This window comes from Mustela nivalis (assembly GCF_964662115.1).
Source record: "Mustela nivalis genome assembly, chromosome: 3".
Classification (NCBI taxonomy): Eukaryota; Metazoa; Chordata; class Mammalia; order Carnivora; family Mustelidae; genus Mustela; species Mustela nivalis.
In genome coordinates, this window is record NC_139022.1 from 1,759,717 (window position 1) to 1,782,078 (window position 22,362).

A 22,362-nucleotide genomic window follows, 5' to 3' on the forward strand; every position below is an offset into this window, starting at 1 on the left:
TATATATATTCTGAATTAAATACATGGACATATATTTATGTCACTGAGTATATTTATATTTATTTATATATATATATACATATATAAAATTTATCCTTCTTCCCTATAGAGTCCACTTTAAAGCAATAAACATTGCAATTTACTTGTCTGGGTCCATCCTTAAGCTACAGATTCTTTGAAAATGTAAGCTGAATTTATTCAGGGTTGTTAAGCCCATGATCAAAGATAAGGTCTTTTGAAGATGAGATTATAAAGTCTTTTGAAGATCATATCCATTAAGTATCAGCAATTACCAGCCAAAATTTCAATATACAGCCAGTATTGTATATGACATATTGTATAGAAATAATACATAAATGTGAAAAGGGGAGTTCTCTACCCCATAACACAATTACCAGATATGTGATAAATATTTTTGCCTGAAAACACTAGGCACAAACTAAGCATTCTTGATGCCATTTAGACTTTCACAAAGCACTCTGAAATAAGCATAGGCTGTACCCTGATAGAAGAATTTTGCCAAAAGAGACTGTCTCATTAGACTTTGTGCATCTCAGCAGCATGAAGCAGCACCAAAAATAAAAACTAGATTTAACTATAGCAACAAACTTTGTCACGTACGGTAGACAGAACAAAAGTAACCAGGAGAAAAAGTGTTAGAGATAATAAAGCTCAGAATCTTGGCAAAATTTTCTGTTGTGTTATTTTCAGAAAGTGATAAATATTGTGCTCTATTTCTAATTTCTTTTTTTAATTTTTAATTTTTATTAACATATAATGTGTTATTAGCCCCAGGGGTGCAGGTCTGTGAATCACCAGATTTATACACTTCACATCAATCATCATAGCACACATATTCCCCAATGTCCATAACCCAACCACCCTCTCCATACCCCCATACCCCCAATCCCCTCAGTTTATTTTGTGATATTGAGTCTCTTATGGTTTGGCTCCCTCCATATCCCATCTTGTTTCATTTTTTCCTTCCCTACACGCCATGGACCTCACCTTGCTTGTCAACTTCCTCTTATCAGGGAGATCATATTATAATTATCTTTCTCTGATTGACTTATTTCACTCAGAATAATATCCTCTAGTTCTATACACGTCATTGCAAATGGCAAGATTTCATTTTTTTGATGACTGCATAGCATTTTATATATATATATATATATATATATATATATATATATATATATATATATACACACATATATCTCACATCTCCTTTATCCATTCATCTGTTGATGGACATCTAGGTTGTCTCCAGTTTGGCTACTGTGGACATTGCTGCTATAAACATTCAGGTGCACATGCTCCTTTGGATCACTATATGTGTGTCTTTAGAGTAAATACACAGTAGTGTGATTGCTGGGTTGTAGGGTAGTTCTATTTTCAACATTTTGAGGAACCTCCATGTTGTTTTCCAGAGTGGTTGCACCGGCTTGCATTCCCGCCAACCATTTAAGAAGGTTGCCCTTTCTCCACATCCTTGCCAGCACCTCTCATTTCCTAACTTGTTAACTTTAACCAATCTGACTGGCGTGAGGTGGTATCTCATTGTGGTTTTGATTTGTATTTTCCTGATGCCGAGTGATATGGAGAACTTTTTCATGTGTCTGTTGGCCATCTGGATGTCTTCTTTGCAGAAATATCTGTTTATGTCCTCTGCCCATTTCTTGATTGGATTATTTGTTCTTTGGGTGTTGAGTTTGATATGTTATTTATAGATTTTAGATACTAACCTTTCATCTGAGATGTCATTTGCAAATACATTCTCCCATTCTGCGAGTTGTCTTTTGGTTTTGTTGACTATTTCCTTTGCCGTGCAATAGCTTTTGATCTTTATAAAGTCCCAATCGTTCATTTTTTTACCTTGCTTCCCTTGCTTTTGGTGATGTTTCTGGGATGAAGTTGCTGCTCTGAGGTCGAAGCGGTTGCTTCCTGTGTTCTTCTCAAGGATTTTGATGGATTCCTTTCTCATACTATCTCTAATTTCTTCATTCACTTACTGAGTGATAGCAACATTATAACTACAGTAATTGTATGTCATTTTGACCTCATAAGTATTTTCTAACTGCACTAATACTTGTTTTATTTTTTTCTTGTTTAGTTATGCTGCTTTGTAAAGAAATCCTTAAAGAGGTACTTACTGGATTAACTCATCTATGCTGCAAGGCCAACCAGTCACTATCTTGTCTATTTTTCTTTTAATTTTGAGAAATATTTCTTAAAATTTCTATTTGAGGAAGAGTGGAGACAATATTATGTCAGCCCCCTCTTGTCACTTGTTAATGTGTTTGAAAGGACACTCTGGGATATAATTTTATTAGTCTAAGCATATCCGTGAAATTATTTTTACAAAGTGATTGGTAAGGCTTAAGCAAACAGGGTAACTAAAGGATAAACAGGTCCTTTATGAAGTTCCACAAATACAAAAGGCCACTTCCGTGCAGTGCACTATACTGGGTGCTAGCTCAGTAGGTAGGGATATATATGAAAAAGTCCTATTTCTTATGTAGTTCATAGATCAATGGTAAATAATAGTCCCTTATAACTTTCATGATTTATATCTTTCAAAGATATTTTAAAACGGAAAATGAAACAAACAGTTTAAAGTTTATTTTTGCATTATTCATAACAAGCTGGTCCCTTAGACATTGATAAGGAGTGCTAACCATTGTTAAATACACACATCTCTGCTCCTCCTCTACCTTCAATGTTAAGAATTGTGGATTCTCAAAGCATCTCAAAGGCAAATCAGGTTGAGTCAGACCAACTAAATCCTTCTCTGAAATTTATGAAAATCAGACCATGAGTTTCACATGATGCTATGTCCTATATGTAGTGCCCCAAATTTCTCTCCAGCCTCTCCTCCTCCTCCTCTTCCTTCTCCTCCTCCTCCTCCTCCTCCTCCTCCTCCTCCTCCTCCTTCTTCTTCTTCTTCTTCTTCTTCTTCTTCTTCTTCTTCTTCTTCTTCTTCTTGGTATAAAAGCATAAGCACCTTTTCTTTTTTAAAGTAAACTTTACACCCAGGGCCGGCCGTGAACTTAAAGACCCTGAGATCAAGAATAACATGTTCTACTGACTTAACCAGCCCAGGTAACCTTAAATTTCTGGATATAGATTCTTACTCCCCTATGATCACCATCTGGCATATCATAATAAAATGTGTGTGGTGCTTTTCATCTCTTTTTCTACATAATTTATTTTCTCAACAGTTCTCTCCACTATTTCTCTATGACTAGCAGAGTAAATACTTGTGAATCTGTGAGGGAATTAATGAGTGAGTGAATGAATGAATGAATGAATGAATAATGCTTTACCCTTCTGCCATCCTCCGCAGAGCATTTCCCAACCATGTTTGCTCTCTGTACTATTCACTTTAATTCGTGCCCCAAACTGATTGCAGATATCACAACCCACAACCTATAGAGGAGTGTCTCTAGAAGCTGTCTCTTGTCTGTTGTCTCCTCACATTTCTCATGCTTGGTGCTTTCTGTGGTTTTGTGTTCTGTGGAATACTCCGTATCACAGTGACTTCTAGTATCTGCCTAGAAATATGTCTAAAACTTTCGTTTAAATTCTTCAATTTTGTTTTACTATTTCAGTGTTGTCTTCCCATCCCCCCTTGAGAGTCTTTAGATTTTGAAATTTTACCCCCACTAAAGTCTACAGAAGTCTTTGAGCACTTTGCATCTATCACCCTGTCTAATTCTCACTGTCACTTTAGGATGCACACTTAAGAAAACAGATTCCGGTGGGATGGTCTGTGGCTTGGCTCTGCAGCTGAGATGGTTGAACATGATTTCAGAGGTGTCTGTTTCTGTCAAAGTGGATGCATTTCTACTCTGCTGTGCATCACTACCTGGCCCAGTTTTGGCCACCTTCTGCCTTCGTGTATTTTAAAGACAAAAACCCTGACTGATGAAGTGCCTTGACATAGATCATTTTCTCATAAGAAGTACAAAAAATCCCATTAAGTTTCCTTGTATTTGTTGTGCCATGAGGACTTTCAATGACTCCTAATGAAGGAGCAGCATGCAATAGTGGGAACTGTCATGTGCACACACAGATTGGCACTTGGCAGTGCTTAAGTATACGTGTCTTGCTTCCCAATATTGTTCAAATTCCCTCTGGCTATTTCCATCTTCTGTTCACTTATTTTCACTGCACAAATGCCATTCTGCATCTTCTTCCTCTCTAAATCAAGTCAAACATTGCCAGTACCTTGACCTGCACTTTAACGTTTTCAATATCTTCTCCTTCTGTCTTATTTGATGGCACTGTTACTCTTGCTAAAGCTTTCCTGGAGAAGCCTTTATAGATTGTAAATATTCTCATGTTTGGTCTGTCCGCTACTGTCAAAATTAGTTATCTGCAGAAGGCACCTAGGCTTATTAACTATCCTCCAATAGCATCTCTTCTTCACATCATTTCCATTTTGTCTTCTCTATGATTTGTTATTTATTTTCTGTTGAGAGGGTCTACAGAGCACACAGGAAAATAAAGGACTGTATATGTAGACTTGCCTCCTCCTCCTTTTTACATTAATTTATTTCTTCCCCCAACCATTGAACATTAGGATGTGGGTCACTTTGATAGATAACATCCTCACTTATTTTTGCAGCTTATTTGCCAAAATCTATTTTGGGTCCAGTTTTACAGAAAGAATCATTGTATTTCAACAGCAAAGCCATATTTTTTGAATAAACTAATAATTTTCCCACCTCTCTATTTTGGCCTTTTTCAGATCTCCTCTGAAATTCACAATCAGCCATTTTTGGATGTCTGACACATCATTTGCCCAGTGCATCATGCCTTCTGCTAAGCTTGTCAACCATTGCTTAGCAGAAGCAGCATATCTATGTAAATCTTCTGATCAGTACTCAGTTATGCTCCTGGTTTCTGGGTTCTAATGCCTTTCTTCTCTCCTTTGTAATTATTATTGGTAGTTTTCCTTGTGCTGACCTTTTGCCCTTTTGGTCATATACCTTTAATCCAAAAGCTTTTTAGAATCCCTTTTGTTTAAAGAGCTGAAAGACTCAGTGGAGAACCATCAAATGTCAACCCCAAGAGAAATATCACATTCCACCTTAATCATTCTGTGCGATTTTTGAGTTGATATGTTTCCCATAAAATAATTTTTAGCTTCTCTCCGGGAAGGTATGTGTTATGGTGAGTGCTGTGAAGTGGCTAAACTAGGCGATTCACACACTCGTACCCCTGGGACTAATAATACATTATATGTTAATAAAAATAAAAGATTAAAACATAAATTTTAACTTCTTGATTAACTTATTGGCATTGGCACACATAATTTCTGTTTTATGTAACATCATTTTCTTTTTTAAAGAATTCTTTTTGTCTTACTGTTTATTTTTAATATGTGAAAAATAAGTCCTAATTTCATTTTCTTTGTACATTCCATGTTTCCTGTGACATTTTGTTCTTGTCTGAACTCTTATTTATACTTTCTACCTTGATGGTGTAGACAGATTTTCTCACCTGTACTCATATTTTTGCTATGTTATCCGTAAATTATTTTCTCTCCTTTGCTGTTTTTTTTAAAGATTTTTTATGTATTTATTTGACAGAGAGAAATCACAAGTAGATGGAGAGGCAGGCAGAGAGAGAGAGAGGGAAGCAGGCTCCCCGCTGAGCAGAGAGCCCGATGCGGGACTCGATCCCAGGACCCTGAGATCACGACCTGAGCCGAAGGCAGCGGCTTAACCCACTGAGCCACCCAGGCGCCCTGCTGTTCTGTTCTTAAACGTTGTCCATCAAAAGTTTCTGTAGCCTTATAGAATATTGACTTGCTCCTTGAAAGACTTGCCTCTACTCATCCCCTTTCAAAAGCATTCTTCATATCACTTTAACTTTTTCACTCACTCTCTGACATTTAAAAAGGGCCATCCACCATTCACTCTCTTAATCCAACCTCCTAGGAAGTTCATCCTGTTCCCACAACTCATCCTCTGTTTACCATTATATGTTATTTTTTTTGCTCTAAAATTATCCTACAAAAACCATTATCGATTTTATTCAAAGGAAATATAGTATGCTATGGATTATCAAGAGAAAAAAAAAAAGGATGGAAGTAGAGAGGCAGGTTTCCCATGAATTCTCCCTGGAATTGTTCTGCCTATAAGGTTGTGGCCCATTCAGATTCTCAGGCACTTTTTACCGTAGGTGAGGCATTGGAAGGTAGATCGGACACTACCTTTCTGGACAGACCTGTAAGAGAAGAAGGGGGTCTGCTGCTCTAGCGTCTGGACTTTATTATCTTAAATCTCTGTGCTCATTTTCATTATCCTCCCCTTCAGGTTCAGTGAACGTTATGTCATTCCTCAATCCTTATTCTCCATCACCTCAGGATTTTTACACTGTTTCCTCTCCCCAAAACATTTTGACCTCTCATCACAGCATCCATCATCACACTTGATGCATCAGGCTTCAGTTTAGATGGGTCTTTCCTGTTCTCATTCCTTGGGTTAGAGAGTTCTTATATGTGTTCTCATTAAGACCTTAAATAAAACACACTGTAGCTTTTGTCATGCTTTATTATAACTATTTGGTTCCTTGTGCCAGTCTTTAAGTTTTCTGAGAACACATGCTCATCTCAGAGGCATCTTCCACATGATGCCTAGAGGTACAATATTGCTATCTATGACTTTTACTGGTTTACAGTCTTAAGAGAGTGACCCACTTCAGACCCTCATTTACTCACCTCTACATCAGTAGTGTTATTATACAGGTCTCATTTTTTTTTGTCTATTTTATTTATTTTTTTAAATTAGTTTAATTTTTTCAGCCTAACCGTGTTCATTGTTTTTGCACCACACCCAGTGCTCCATGCAATCTGTGCCATCTCTAATACCCACCACCTGGTTCCCCCAACCTCCCATACCCCACCTATTCAAAACCCTCAGATTGTTTTTCAGAGTCCATAGTCTCTCATGGTTCACCTCCAACCTTTCAGCATTTTATTCTCTCATTCATATATTCTTATCTAGATAAAATGACAAGGCTGAAAATCTCACCAAAAACAAAAAAGAAAGAAAGAAAGAAAGAAAGAAAGAAAGAAAGAAAGAAAGAAAGAACAAGAAAAATGAAGAACAAGAAGTACTGAAGGCTATGGACCTAATCAATATAGAATTGGTAATATGTCAGACTACAGTTCAAAATGAAGATTCTCAAGGTGCTAGCTGGGATCGAAAAAGGCATAGGAGATATTAGGGAAACCTTATCTGGAGAAATAAAAGCTCTTCCTGGAGAAATAAAAGAACTAAAATCTAACGAAGCTGAAATTTTAAAGAAACCTATTAATGAGGTGCAAAAAAATGGAGCCTCTTACTGCTATTATAAATGAGGCAGAAAAGACAATTAGTGGTATAGAAGAACAAGTGATGGAGAATAAAGAAGCTGAAAAAATGAGAAACAAACAAGTGCTGGGCTATGAGAGGAGAATTAGAGAGATAAGTGATACCATAAGAGAAATAAAATTAGAATAATTTTGTTTCCAGAAGAAGAGACAGGGGGACAGAAAGCATATTGGAGAGAATTATAATAGAGAAATTCCTTAATATGGCAAAAGGAACAAGCATCCAATCCAAGAGGCACAGAGAACCCCTCTCAAAATCAATAAAAATAAGACCACACCCTGTCATCTAGTAGTAGAAATACAAGTCTTAGTGACAAAGAGAAAAATCCTGAAAGGAGGTTGGGACAAGAAGTCTGTAGCATACAATGATATAAATATAATTTTGGCAACAGACTTACCCACAGAACATGGCAGGCCAGAAAGAACTGGTATGGTATATTCAGAGCACTAAATGAAGAAAACATACAGCTAAGAATACTATATCCAGCTACACTATCATTGAAAATAGAAGGAGAGACTAAAGCTCCCAGGACAAACAAAAAGCTAAAAGAATTTGTCACACTAAACCAGCCCTACAGGAAATATTGAAATGGGTCCTCTAAGCAAAGAGAGAGCCTATAAGTAGTAGACCAGAAAGGAACAGAGACAATAACAGTAACAGTCACCTTACAGGCAATACGATGGCACTAAATTCATATCGTTCAATATTACGCTTAATGTACTCTTTCAATAGTTACCCTGAATGTAAATGGTCTGAACGCCCCAATCAAAAGACACAGGATATTAGAATGAATACAAAAGCAAAACCCATCAATATGTGATCTACAAGAAACTCATTTTAGCACCACAAACACCTCCATATTTAAAGTGAGGGAATAGAAAGCAGCTTACCATGCTAATAGACACCAGAAGAAAGCTGGAGAGGCAATCTGTATATCAGATCATTTAGCTTTTAAGACAAAGACTATAAGAAGAGATGAGGAAGGACACTATATAATAATCAACAGGTATGTCCTACAAGAATATCTAACAATTTAAAATATCTATACCATGGGAGCTGTGAACTATATAAACCAATTAACAACACAATCAAAGAAACACATCAACAGTAATACTATAATAGTAGGGGACTTTAACACTCCCCCCACAGAAATGGACAGATCATCCAAGCAAAAGTTCAACAAGGAAATAAAGGCCTTCAATGGCATACTGGACTAGATGGACATCACAGATATATTTAGAACATTCCATCCCAACGTAACAGAATAGACATTCTTCTCTAGAGCACATGGAACATTCTCCAGAATAGATCACATCCTGGGTCACAAACCAAGTCTCAAACAGTACCAAAGGTTTGGGGTCATTCCACACATATTTTAAGACTACAGTGCTCAGAAGGTAGAACTCAATAACAAGGGGAAAGTTGGAAAGAACCCAAACACATGCAGGCTAAAGTGCATCCTATTTAAGGATGAATGGCTCAACCAGGAAATTAAAGAATTGAAAGAATTCATGGAAACAAATGATAATGAAAACAAGATCTTAGCAAACAGGATCCAACAGCACATTTGAAAGATTATCCACCATGACCAGGTGGGATTTATCCCTGGGCTACAAGGATGGTTCAACATTCGCAAATCAATCAACGTGATAGAACAAATTAATATGAGAAGAGAGAAGAACCAAATTGTCCACACAATCGATGCAGAAAAAGCATTTGACAAAATCCATCATCCATTCCTGATTAAAACACTTCAAAGTGTAGGGATAGTGGGATCATTCCTGAACTTCATCATATCTATCTATGAAAGACCCACAGCAAATATCATCCTCAATGGGAAAAAGCTTGCAGCCTTCCCATTGAGATCAGGAACACGACAAGGATGCCCACTCTCACCACTCTTGTTCAACATAGTATTAGAAGTCCTAGCAACAGCAATCAGACAACAAAGAGAAATAAAAGGTATACAAATTGGCAATGAAGAATCCAACTCTCTCTCTTTGCAGATGACATGATTCTTTATATGGAAAACCCAAAAGACTCCACCCCCAAACTACTAGAATTCATACAGCAATTCAGTAACGTGGCAGGATACAAAGTCAACTTACAAAAATCAGTGGCTTTCTTCTACACTAACAATGAAAATACAGAAAGGGAAATTAGAGAATCGATTCCATTTACTATAGTACCAAAAGCCATAAGATGCCTGGGAATGAACCTAACCAAAGAGGTAAATTATCTGTACTTGAGGAACTACATAACACTCCTAAAACAAATTGAAGAAGACACAAAAAGATGGAAGACCATTCCATGCTCTTGGATCAGAAGAATAAACATTGTTAAAATGTCTATACTGCCTGGAGCAATCTATACTTTCAATGCCATTCCGATCAAAATTCCACCAGTATTCTTCAAAGAGCTGGAGCAAATAATCCAAATTTTTTTTTTTTATGGAATCAGAAGAGAACCCGTATCACTAAGGAAATGTTGAAAAACAAAAATAAAACTGGGGACATCATGTTACCTGATTTCAAGCTTTATTACAAAGCTGTGATCACCAAGACAGCATGGTACTGGCATAAAATCAGACACATAGGCCAGTGGAACAGAGTAGAGAGCCCAGATATAGACCCTCAATTCTATTGGCAAATAATCTTTGACAAAGTAGGAAAAAATATACAGTAGAAAAAAGACAGTCTCCTCAATAAATGTTTCTGGGAAAACTGGGAAGCTATAAGTAGAAGAATGAAACTCGACCATTCTCTTACACCATACATAAAGATAAACTCAAAATGGATAAAAGACCTCAACGTGAGACAGGAACCCATCAGAATCCCAGAGGAGAACATAGGCAGTAATCTCTTCTATATCAGCCACAGCAACTTCTTTCAAGATATGTCTCCAAAGGCAAAGGAAAGAAAAGTGAAAATAAACTTTTGGGACTTCATAAAAATCAAAACCTTTTGCACAGCAAAGGAAACAGTCAAAAAAACAAAGAGGAACCCTCGAAATGGGAGAAGATATTTGCAAATGACAGTACAGACAAGAGGTTGATATCCAGGATCTGTAATGAACTCCTCAATCTCAACACACACAAAACAGACAATCTTATCAAAAAATGGGCAGAAGATATGAACAGACTCTTATCCAATGAAGACATACAAATGGCTATCAGACACATGAAAAAAAATTCATCATCACTAGCCATCAAGGAGATTCAAATTAAAACCACATTGAGATATCACCTTACACCAGTTAGAATGACCAAAATTAACAAGACAGGAAACAACATGTATTGGATGGGATGTGGAAAAGGGGAACGCTCTTACACTGTTGGTGGGAATGCAAGTTGGTGCAGCCTCTTTGGAAAGAGTGTGGAGATTCCTCAAGAAATTAAAAATAGAACTTCCCTACGACCCTGTCATTGCACTCCTGGGTATTTACTCCAAAGATACAGTTGTAGTGAAAAAAAGGGCCATCTGTACACCAATGTTTTAGCAGCAATGACCACCGTTGCCAAACTGTGGAAAGAAATAAGATGCGCTTCAACGGACGAATGGATAAGGAAGATGTGGTCCATATACACTATGTAGTATTATGCCTCCATCAGAAAGGATGAATACCCAACTTTTGTAGCAACATGGATGGGACTGGAAGAGATTATGCTGAGTGAAATAAGTCAAGCAGAGAGAGTCAATTATCATATGGTTTCACTTATGTGTGGATCATAACAAATAGCATGGAGGACATGCAGTGTTAGGGAAGAGAAGGAAGTTGGGGGAAATTGGAAGAGGAGGTGAACCATGAGATACCATGGACTTTGGAAAAAAAATCCGAGGGGTGTGAAGTGGCAAGGGGGTGGGAGGTTGTGGTACCAGGGGGTGGGTATTATGGAGGGCATAGATTGCATGGAGCACTGGGTGTGGTGAAAAATAATGAATACTGTTATGCTGAAAATAAATAAAAAATAAATTAATAAAAAAAACCCACAATGGTTCAAAATCTGTGGACAGAGCAAAGGCAGTCCTGAGAGAAAAGTATATAGTGATTCAAGCCTTTTTCAAGAAAAAAGAAAGGTCTCAAATACACAACGTAACCCTACACTTAAAGGAGCTGGAGAAAGAACAGTAAAGAAAGCCTAAACCCCGCCAGAGAATAGAAATAATACAAATCAGAGCAGAAATCAATGAAATAGAAACCACACACACACACAAAAAGAAAGAAAGTAAAAAGAAAAACAGTAGATGGAATCAACAAAACTAAAAGCTAGTTCTTTGGAAGAATTAATATGTTTGATAAAACCCTGGCCATACTTTTCAAAAAGAAAGAGAAAGGACCTAAATAAATAAAATCTTCAATGAAAGAGGAGAGATCACAAGCAACACCAAAGAAATGCAAACAATTATAAGAGCATATTACGAGCAAATATTTGTCCTGGAAGCAAATATACGTATCTGGAAGAAATGGATGCATTCCTAGGGATGTATAAACTACAACAACTGAACCAGGAAGTAATAAAAAAACCTGAACTGACCCATAACCAGTAAGGATATTGAAGTAGTCATCAAAAATCTCTCAGCAAGAGTCCAGGGCCAGATGGCTTCCCAGGGAAATTCTACCAAACATTTAAAGAAGAATTAATACCTATTCGCCTGAAAATGTCCCCCCCCCCGGCCAAAATGGAAGGAAAACTTCCAAACCCATTTTATGAGACCAGCATTACCTTGATCCCAAAACCAGACAAAGACCCCATCAAAAAACAGAATTACACAGTATCCTTGATGAACACAGATGTGAAAATTCTCCACGCAATACGAGCCAATAGGACCCAAGCATACATTAAAAGGTTTAGTCACCACGACCAAGTGGGATTTATTCCAGGGCTGCCAGGATGGTTCAACATCCACAAATCAATCAATGCATTACAATACATAAGTAAAGGAAAAAACATGAACCATATGATACTTTCAATAGATTCTGAAAAAGCATTTGACAACGTACAACATCTTTTCTTGATCAAAACTCTTCAAAGTGTGGGGAATGGTAGAGGGTAACTACCTCAATATCATCAAAGTCATCTTTGAAAAACCCACAGCGAATATCACTCTCAATGGAGAAAAATTGAGCGTTTTTCTGCTAAGGTCAGGAACATGGCAAGGATGTCCATTATCACCACTGTTTTCACTGTTATTCAACATAGTACTAGAAGTCCTACCATCAGCAATCAGACAACAAAAAGAAATTAAATCCATCCAAATCAGCAAAGAAGAAATCAAACCATTATCTAGCACTGACACAAAGAGAGATCATCCATCATTATCCATTAACTGACTTGGAATAATATCCACAGTATATTTTATGTGGAAAAGGGAGTGAAAATATCATGAAATCAAAATATCATGCAAAGGTGGATTTTTTTTTTTATAATATGAGGAAATGTTATCTACTGGTAGTCCCCTGGGACAAAGCTTTATGTATATTTGAGAAAAAAAATGGTTTAGAATGGTGTAGAGCCATGAGGCCCATACTCATGTAACAGGCGCTTGTCTTCAAAAGAGGGAAGAGATAATGAACACAGGCATTTATTTCATCAAGACGGTTTTGGACATAGTGATGATGGGGTGGCAGCTCAGGAAGGACCAACCAAATCATTGTGTGTAGCAAAATAAATATCTGAGTGATATCTGTTAAGAAGAGGCCAAATACTGGTGGAGGAAGTAGGGGAAGAAAATGTAGATAGGTCTCTGATCAGGGTTGATACTGTACTTGTGAGAGAAAACAAATTGTCATGGTTATTTTTAAGGTGCTTTTTTTTTTAATTGTGGGATGTGTGATATAAACAATTGCATTCATCTCCTCAGTAAAATCCACAGTAAGTTTTGAATAGCCCACCATAAATAAGAGTGTATGTTTCCAGAGTATAAATGAGAGAATATGCTGAATTATGTATTCAGCACAGACACAACCACAGAGATGCTGAAGTGAGAGGAATAGAGACCAGGGATGTGTTTGCACCTTGAGAAGAAGTCAAGAGGGACAAGTGATGGAGCTCTCTGAACAAAGCACCAAAGTGCATACAACGCAAAAGACTGCCATTTTTGCTTTCTGTTTGTCCATTTCAAATTACATATAGCCTAATCTTTCATAACAAACATGTGATGATAGCTAGTAAACATATTGGTTTCATTAAAAGAGGTCTGCTCATCCGGTGGTTTGTTTAGCATTTCATCCATACTGATTGGGTATGGATCATACGCCAGTTGTGTTTCTTGACTTTTAAAATTTTACTTGCTCAAAACACCCATCAGCCTGACCGGGGTTTCCTTGCAACTGCATAAGTTCAAGATGCTCCTTACAAAGCCCTTTGGCCATCCTTTCTCTTGACCCACACGTTACCCTGCATCACAGCATAAAGGTGTCTCCATCTCCTCCCTCTCCCTAGTAATACATCCTTTAGAGAGAGTGGCCCCAACGATCTCGTCCTGTCTGCCATCTGCACCCAGAGGCCCTAAGTGATACTGCTATTAACAAATAGCTTCCAAGTCTGAGAATTTGACACACATCTAGCCTATGTGGCTAGAGCTGAGCTTGGCATAGAAAGAGCTATGCACTTAGTGTAAGTCCTTCTGTGGCTCAGAGGGATCACAGTGCTGCCATCTTGACCTCAGATCATGAAGTCATTGCTGGTGTAACTGAAGGAAGTGCAGAAATGGACAGAAGCCATCCTGTACTACTCCTCTCACCAAGACATATCCCTCTGGGGCTCACTTTCTGCTACCCCAAGGATGGAGTTGGAAACTCATGGGGAATGTGGTTGTCTTTTGTCTGAGATGACCCACAAACCCCAAAAAGAGAAGTATGGGTTGAAGCTTAGGACAACAATATAATACTTGGCAGAGAATATATCACTTCAAAGGAGAAAAAAAAAAAACACTCACCATGTTTTATTAAAGTAAACAGACCATTTATTGCCTAGATGGGAGTCTATAGACAGTAGAAGATCATTAATCTAAGTCCAGGTTTACTTGGCCATTAACAAGCTAACTGGAACTAGCAAAATGTGATATAAAACCTCCTCACACTATGACAAATTTATAAAAATAACAACGACAACAACAGGTCAATAGACCTTCACAAGAGTAGGAAGTCTTGGAAATTATTGTAAGATATAAAGTTTGAGGACTTGGCTTCCAGAAGTTGAGGAAGAGAGTTGAATTCAGAAACTGATTTTACATTTTCATAGCTCGGATATTTTCTGTTTAAAGCAGAAGCAGTTTGGTATTTTGGTGACTGTATTCCTGATTTGACACATTTTTCAGTAAATGAGTACACACAAGGAGAAAGGGATGATCCATCGATTTCCAAAGTGGTATCCATCAGGGTCCAGTAAAGAACTGGATTCCCTGGAATCATTGCAATGAGTAGAATTTATTGAAGGGAAGCAAGCATGGGTCTGACAACCCAGAGATGAGCTACTACTGGAAGCCACTGCATCCCCTGGGGACAAAAATCAAGGAGATAATCTGAAGACGAAGCTGTGCCCCTTGGAATTCTGCAGTGTGAAGGAACGTTGCAATTGCTCTCACTCCAGAGCTACAACCAGGAGTAAGAAGGAGAAATCCTGAAGCTTCTTCTAGACTAGGCATATTCTGCCAGTGTTCAGGTGGGCTAACCCTCACCTCTGGATATCTATTATAGTAGCCTTGGTTATGCAGAACATAACCAAGTTGTGTGTGAAGGTCAAGGCAAGCATGAATAGAGATTAATTTATAATGAGGATGATCAGCAAAAGATCTCCAAATTGTTTTCCAGTCCACCATTATAATGCAGCTTGTGAATGAGTAGCTCTCCTTTTTAATTAATTAATTACTTTTTAATGACTGGATTCCTGTATACGGGTTATGACTAGTTTACAGGATAAGAACTAGTTTGGATGACTGGGAGGTTTTATGTTCTGCCAACTGCCAGGATTCATCCAGATTTCACATATTTTTTTAAATGAAATATCTTTTCATATTTTCTATAATAATAACTATCTATTTATTTTTTTGAACTTGCAGTGCCTATCAAAAATTTTAAACATCTCTTTTGAAGAAAAACCACCACCCACCATAATGGGGGACCCTAATACAGGATCTTTGGTGAATCTTCTTATGGCAAGTGGTTTAAATGTCAGGCAGTGAACAAGACAAATCGTGGCAAATACAAGAAAAAGTAATAGAAACAAAACACTAATACAAATATTTTCCTTGTATTTTGTACAGCATATTATTTAGAAATGTGTTTGAGAGACGGTTAATACAGCTAGACTATATCAGAATGAAGTCTTTTTTAAGAGAAATTTTTATTTATCAGCTGTAATTGCGACATACCTTAGTGCTGTTTATTAAAGTATTTTCAAATTTTTGTATTCTAGAAACAAGTGAAAATGGCAATCCCCTGGTTATTTACTTTGGCCAATAAAATGTGAATGGCAGTATCATGTTCATTCCTAGGGGCACTTGAAGACTGTCCTCCCACTGCCAGAGGTAGCAGCAATTCTGCAAAGACTGGCCATTGTGCAGGCTCAGGTCCTTAATGAGAAGAATGCAGGGAATTATAGCGGCTATGTTGTTTGAGTTTATTTTATTGCAGGGTGATTTTGCTTGTACTGTTTGGTAGAGCAAGTGTTAAAAACAAAAGCAGCTCATGCTTGCAAAGCCTTGCATCAACGATGGATGTGGTAGCGATGATATGATCAAGTTCTTCATGATGGTGGCTTCAAGGCTTGAGGAAATGGCTTCCAACTGTGAACCTTCCCTATGCTACATATTTTACATTAAAAAATACAAAACCAAAACCAAACACCTGAGGCCTGAGAGATTCTTGTTAATGGAGGTTATTTGTGCATTATCAGTTTGTTGGTGAGGTGCTTGGGGGGACACTAACCTCTGGACTGACACCATCATGCAACACGTTGGTTGGAGGCAAACAGTGGGTTCTCAGATTTATGCAATGGTGTGAGTGTCACACAGCTCACACATCTGAGCTGTGGGACCTATTAAAAATAATTAAAAGCAGACATCTGCAAAACACTGATTACTGAGGCATTCATAGCCTCAGCAACATTCTCTATGGACAATCAAGGCTTAGTTAAAAAAAAAAAAAAAGAGTATTTTCCATTTTGTTTCAAAAGAAGCTCATTGACCATGCACATAAAACACAAATATAAAAATGGAGAGAACTCATCTGAAGCTTTTTCTTAGAAACTTTCGAAGCAGAATGATTTCTTCAGAAAAGAGACTTTGGCAAGATCACAGAAGGCATTGCACAGTAGGCCCGCAAAGTTTTATGCCAGCATTCATCCTGTAAACGTTCCAGAGAACCTGCATTATGACGGACAGCTGTGCCAATTTCTGAGAATACGAATGTGAATGAGACATTTGCTCCAGTCTTGTGGGATTTAGAATCAACACATCAGTGGAAACAGAGTGGAACTCTAGGGGAAGCATTTACATTTTTGGTCCAAAGCAAATTTACAGTCTAACGTTTAGGGTTAAATTTGATGCCATGCTTGGCTTTTAATAAATGACCAAGAAATACTGAAAATATACTAAATTCCTGCTCTTTCTATAACTCCATTCTTTAATGTCTGGGTAGATGTGTGATAATTGGTTTACTGTAACTTCAAAGCCATCTGAGACCTAGATCTCCATCCCACCTCCCTCCCTGAATGGTGATAGTGCTGCTGATGGATCAAATATGATATGAAGAAATAGAATACAGCCTGATCTTACTGTGTAGAATAAATATCTTCCAGTAGTTTTAAATGGATGCTAAATACACAAAGCTAATTATTTTCCTGAACTGGTGTCCTTCAGAGATTAAATTGTAGTCTATTTCCTGCCCACTCACAATTGTGTCAAGAATTCTCCAAGCAATGCAATCGAAGAACAGCAACCATGGTAGAGAGTACTCCTGCCATGCTGGTCCTTGAATATCTTTTGGGGGGACTTGAATTATTTTGATAATTATTTCAAGTGTCCACTTTCCTTTGCTGGCATTAGCCTGCAGAATGTATGCTTCTTTCCTCTAACATCTCAGCAGGTGTTTGTGAGAGCATGAAACACTCCTCTGTGGAAGACAGAGATGAAATGTTTATACTATGAGAAGGGATAGTCATGCAGCATTTATCAGAACCAGGAGCTGCCTGAGCTGGGCTTCCCTCTGTTCAGGTTTATTTCCTGTAGTTGCTGATTGAGGTGAGACCCCAGCCAGACTCATTAAAGTTAGTCTTTTGATCTCTGTATGGGAACAATCATAGTGATTCTCCAAATATAATGGCTATCAAGAAAAAGGACAGTTCTTTGAAAGTTTAGAGGAAAGCAAACTGTACCCAGACTTCCACCTCAGAGAGAGGCCTCAGTCTATTCCACTCTGGGTGGCCCAGAGCACATAGACTCCCCCTCTGCCAACTTCCACTGGCAGAGCATGGCCCCAGCCACTGTCTCAGGGGTCATAGGAGCTCCAGCTTCTCTCTGCACTATGGTGCTACTAAAACTGCAAGCAACATTTTTCCAGGGAAACTGCTTTTTATGAAGCCAGAATTACCCTGATCCCCAAACCAGGGAAAGACCCCAACAAAGAGGAGAATTTCCAACAATATCCCTGATGAATATAGATGCCAAGATTCTCAACAAGATCTCAATTTATAGGATCTGACAGGTGGAGAGGTGGATGCACCATGAACAGGTAGGATTTATCCCTGGGATGCAGGGGCGATTTGACTTCTGCAAATCAATCATTGTGATAGAACAAATCAATAAGAGAAAAGAGGAAAACCACCCTATCCTCTCAATTGATGCAGAAATAGCATTTGACAAAATCCAGCTTCCATTTCTGGTTAAAACCATTCAAAGTATAGGGATAGAGGAAACATTCCTAAACTTCATCAAATCTATCTATGAAAAACCAACAACAAATATCATTATCAACAGGGAAAAGTTGACAGCCTTCCCTTTGAGATCAGGGACATGAAAGGATGCCCACTCTCACCACTACTGTTCAACATAGTATTAAATGTCTTTGCAACAGCTATCAGACAACAAAGAGAAATAAAATGTATTCAAACCGGCAAAGAATAAGTCAAACTCTCTCTTTTGTCAGATGACATGATATTTTATATGGAAAACCGAGACTATTAGAACTCATACAGCAAATTAGCAATGTGCAGGATACAAAACCAATGTACCAGGGTGCCTGGGTGGCTCAGTGGGTTAAAGCCTCTGCCTTCAGCTCAGGTCATCATCCCAGGGGCCTGGGATCGAGTCCCACAATTGTGATGAAGATCCCATGAAATTATGTCAGTGAAAATGTTTGAAAACATAATGAGGATGAAAACATAATGAAAACATAGTGGAAAACATAATGAGAGTGAATTTATTCATATACTTAAATTAATGTACATCTTATCCTAACAGTAACACATGTATGATCACAGAGTCAGCCCCAAGGTTTCAGAGAGCAAAGCATAAATTTAATATTGCCACTGGGCTATGTGTGCTGTTAAGTTTTTATTTTTCTGGTGATCAGAGAAAAATAAAATCAAGTGTTAAGTTCCCCAGTGAGCATTATGGTAAGGGGTAAGGTAGAAGTTCTTGTTTATGATGTATTTCACTTGATACTTATTTCTCTAATGAGTATAACCCAAGGTCTTCTCACACTACAAAGCTAATGAGGACATTTCTGTTCATGCAATTCTACAGTGAACATCTAGTGCTGGTTCTTGGGAGCTTTTTTTTTTTTTTTTCTTTTAGTTTTTGAGAAAAGCTTGTTCATAGGTATGTACACTATACATGAAATCCCAGAACAGTGAGTGATTCTGAAGATAAATAAAACTCATCTTTTCCATGATTTTGACTAGTTTTTGTTGAGAAAGAGCACCTAGACACACATACACATTTTTTATGCAAACTGTTCCCTTAATGTCTGTATGTCAATCGATGCATGATGTTAAAAGATTTGTATTTATCTTTTTTACAGTTTTAGTTTTCATTCCAGTTAGCTAACTTGAGATTATATAATTTTCAGGTGCACAATATGATGACTAAAGTCACTGTATTGAAAAGAAGGAGACATTAAAAGCACTTTAAATTTAGCTCTTTAGGCTATTTTAACAGGTAACATAATTATGCTATTTTCCTTCTTGGGATTTACCCCCTTGCTTAGACCACCAACCCACTTCCAGAACACACCTGGTGCCAGTCCCTATGCAGAAATTCTCTTACGGCCGGTCTTCCACTGATTATTTCCAGGGCACGCCAGTAATGTCAGAACAGCCAGGCAGCCCCCGGCAGCTGTAGGATGGTACTGAGGGCCTGCATGGGGGATTTGACAGTGGTGGGGTGGGAAGCAGCAGCATGGAGGGGAGGCAGAAACCAGAGGGGTGCTGTGAGGCAGCAGGGGCAATGGGGGGAGCAGCGGGGAAGCAATGTCACTGGGTCACAGTCACGGCGGCATTGGGGAGGTGCAGTGGGGGGTATCGGTGTTGGCAGGGCACAGTGGGTCAGCAGCAGAGTGGGGGGTGTGAAGCAGGACAGTACTGGAGTGGGGGTTAATGGTGGGGGCGGGCAGGACCAGCAGGATGGCGGTCTCATTGTAGCGGGGCAAGGCAGCAGCAGCAGGGCAGCCAAGGAAGGGGAAGTTGCCTTGTAATCACTGGCAGCAGCATCAGGCCAGCGGGTGGTGGGGCAGGGACGGGGGCGGGGTCAGTGTGGCAATAAGGGGAGACGTGGAGAGTAGTTGGGGAGGGCTGCAGTGGCGATGGGGGGATGTGCAGCAGGACAGCAAGACCCTGGGGTGTGGTAGCTGTGGGGGGCGGGGTGTGGCAGCTGTGGGAGGCGGGGTGTGGCAGCGGGAATCAAGGGCAACTCAGTGGGGCAATGGGACCATTACAGCATGGGGTAGTAAGTGAGGCCTCTGGGCTGCCCAAGCGGGAGGAGGTGGCATCCAGATGATGACCCTATGGTTGGGGGGTGGAACCCATGGGGGAGGTAGCAGGGGTCACAAGAGGCAGGTGAGGGGACAGCCAGGCGGTCGTGGCACAGGGAGCAGTGGAGGGCCCGTGGTGTGGGTGCTGTGTGACAGCCAAGTGGGGCAGCCCTGCAGTGACTGTCGGGGGTGGGTGGAATCTATGCAGCAGCAACCGGGAGTGGGGGTGGGACCAGCCCAGAGGTAGCGGCTCTGCAGCAAAGCAGCAGGGTGGGCGTGGTGGGCAGACCCAGAGTGCAGGTCATGGCGGCGGGGCAGCAGCAGTTAGGAGGGCTTGGTGGGAGGGCTCAGAGTGCACGTCAAGGGGGCGGGGCATCAGCAGTTAGGAGGGCGTGTTGGGCGGGCTCAGAGTGGATGTCATGGGGGCGGGGCAGCAGCAGTTAGGCTAGCATGGTGTGCGGGCCCACAGCGCACATCAAAGGGGCTGGGCTGCAACGGTTATTAGGGCATAGTGGGCGGGCCCACTGTGCACGTCATGGGGGCGGGGCAGCAGCAGTTAGGAGGGCCCGGTGGGCGGGTTCAGAGTGCACGTCAACAGGGTGGGGCAGCAGTAGTTAGGCGAGCGTGGTGGGCGGGATCATCCTGCATGTCAAGGAGGCGGGGAGCCGAAGCTCGGCAGAGACCGGGGGCACAGGGCAGCCACAGAGCCACGGCAGCTGAGGTAAGGCGGGCAGTGTGAGGGGTACAGCAGGGTGGCAGGGGTGCATGTGGTGGTAGCAATGTGAGCTGTGAGGGGAGGGGAGCAGATATTCACGGTGGAAGTATTGTGGTAATACACCTGGCAGCGGGGAGGCAATGGAAAGGGGGAGGGGGAAGCCGTTAGGCAGTCCTGGCGTGTGGGGGGAGGCGGGACCAGCCTGGAGTCAGTGGGACGTCAAGTTCGTGGCACGGTGGGTGGGGCTGCATGGGCGTGAGCAGTTGGCAGCCAGGAGATAACACTGAGGAAGGGGGACGGGATCACAGGGGAGGGAGCAGGATTCATCAGAGGCAGGGATGGGGGCAGGCAGTAGTAGCACTGGGAGGAGTGGGAGCTGTGTGGCACCTGTGGAGGATAGGTGGAATCTAGGCGGCGGCAGAGGCTGTGAGAGGGTGGGAGCAGCCCCAGGCAGCAGTGCAGCAGCAGTTAGGATGGCGTGGTGGCGTGCCCCTGGTACACGTCAGGGGGCGGGCAAATAGCAGCAGGGAGGGCGTGGTTGGGCGGGGCCATCCTGCAGGTCAATTGGGTGGGGCGGCAACAATTAGGCAGGTGTGGTGGGCGGGCGCATTGTGCACGTCAAGGGGGTGGGGCAGCAGCAGCGGGGTGGGTGTGGTGGGCGGGGCCATCGTGAGGGTCAAGGGGGCGGGGCAGCATTAGTTAGGAGGGTGTTGGTGGGCGGGTCCGTCTTCACGTCAAGGGGGCAGGGCATCAAATTTAGGAGGATGTGGTGGGCAGGCCCATTGTACAGGTCAAGGAGGTGGGGCAGCAACAGTAAGGAGGGCGTGGTTGGCGGGCTCATCGTGCATGTCAAAGGGGTTTGGGGTAAGAGTAGTTAGGAGGGCTGGCTGTGAGGGACCATCATACATATCAAGGGGATCGGCAGCATCAGTGGGGCAGGCGTGGAGGGCGGGCCCATAGTGCACGTCATGGGGGTGGGGTAGCAGCAGTGGGGCAAGCGGGGTGGGCAGGCCCTTTGTTCACGTCAAGGGGGCGGGGCACCGAAGCACAGTAGAGGCTGGGACACAGGGCAACAGTGGAGCGGTGGCAGCAGTAGTAAAGAGGGTTGTGGGGGGGGGTACAGCAGGATGGTAAGGGTACATGTGGGGGGCAGCAAGATGATGGCAGCATGAGGGGGGCAGGAGGGCGGGCATGCGAAGCAGTAATACCGGTGGCCACAGTGAGGCAATGGAGCAGGAGGAGGGGGAAGAAGATACTTGGTCATGGCAGGTGGAGGGGAGGGACCAGCTTGGT

General features: G+C 40.9%; 1 long non-coding RNA gene across 2 annotated transcripts in view; it reads left to right on the top strand.

The window, feature by feature from the left end:
- Nucleotides 1–20,989: 20,989 nt before the first annotated feature.
- Nucleotides 20,990–22,362, top strand: part of LOC309861260 — a 40,372-nt gene continuing 38,999 nt past the window's right edge. For both annotated transcript variants that reach the window (XR_014309830.1, XR_014309831.1), the window contains exon 1: nucleotides 20,990–21,075. This is a non-coding gene — a long non-coding RNA (uncharacterized lncRNA). The remainder of the gene's footprint in view (nucleotides 21,076–22,362) is intronic.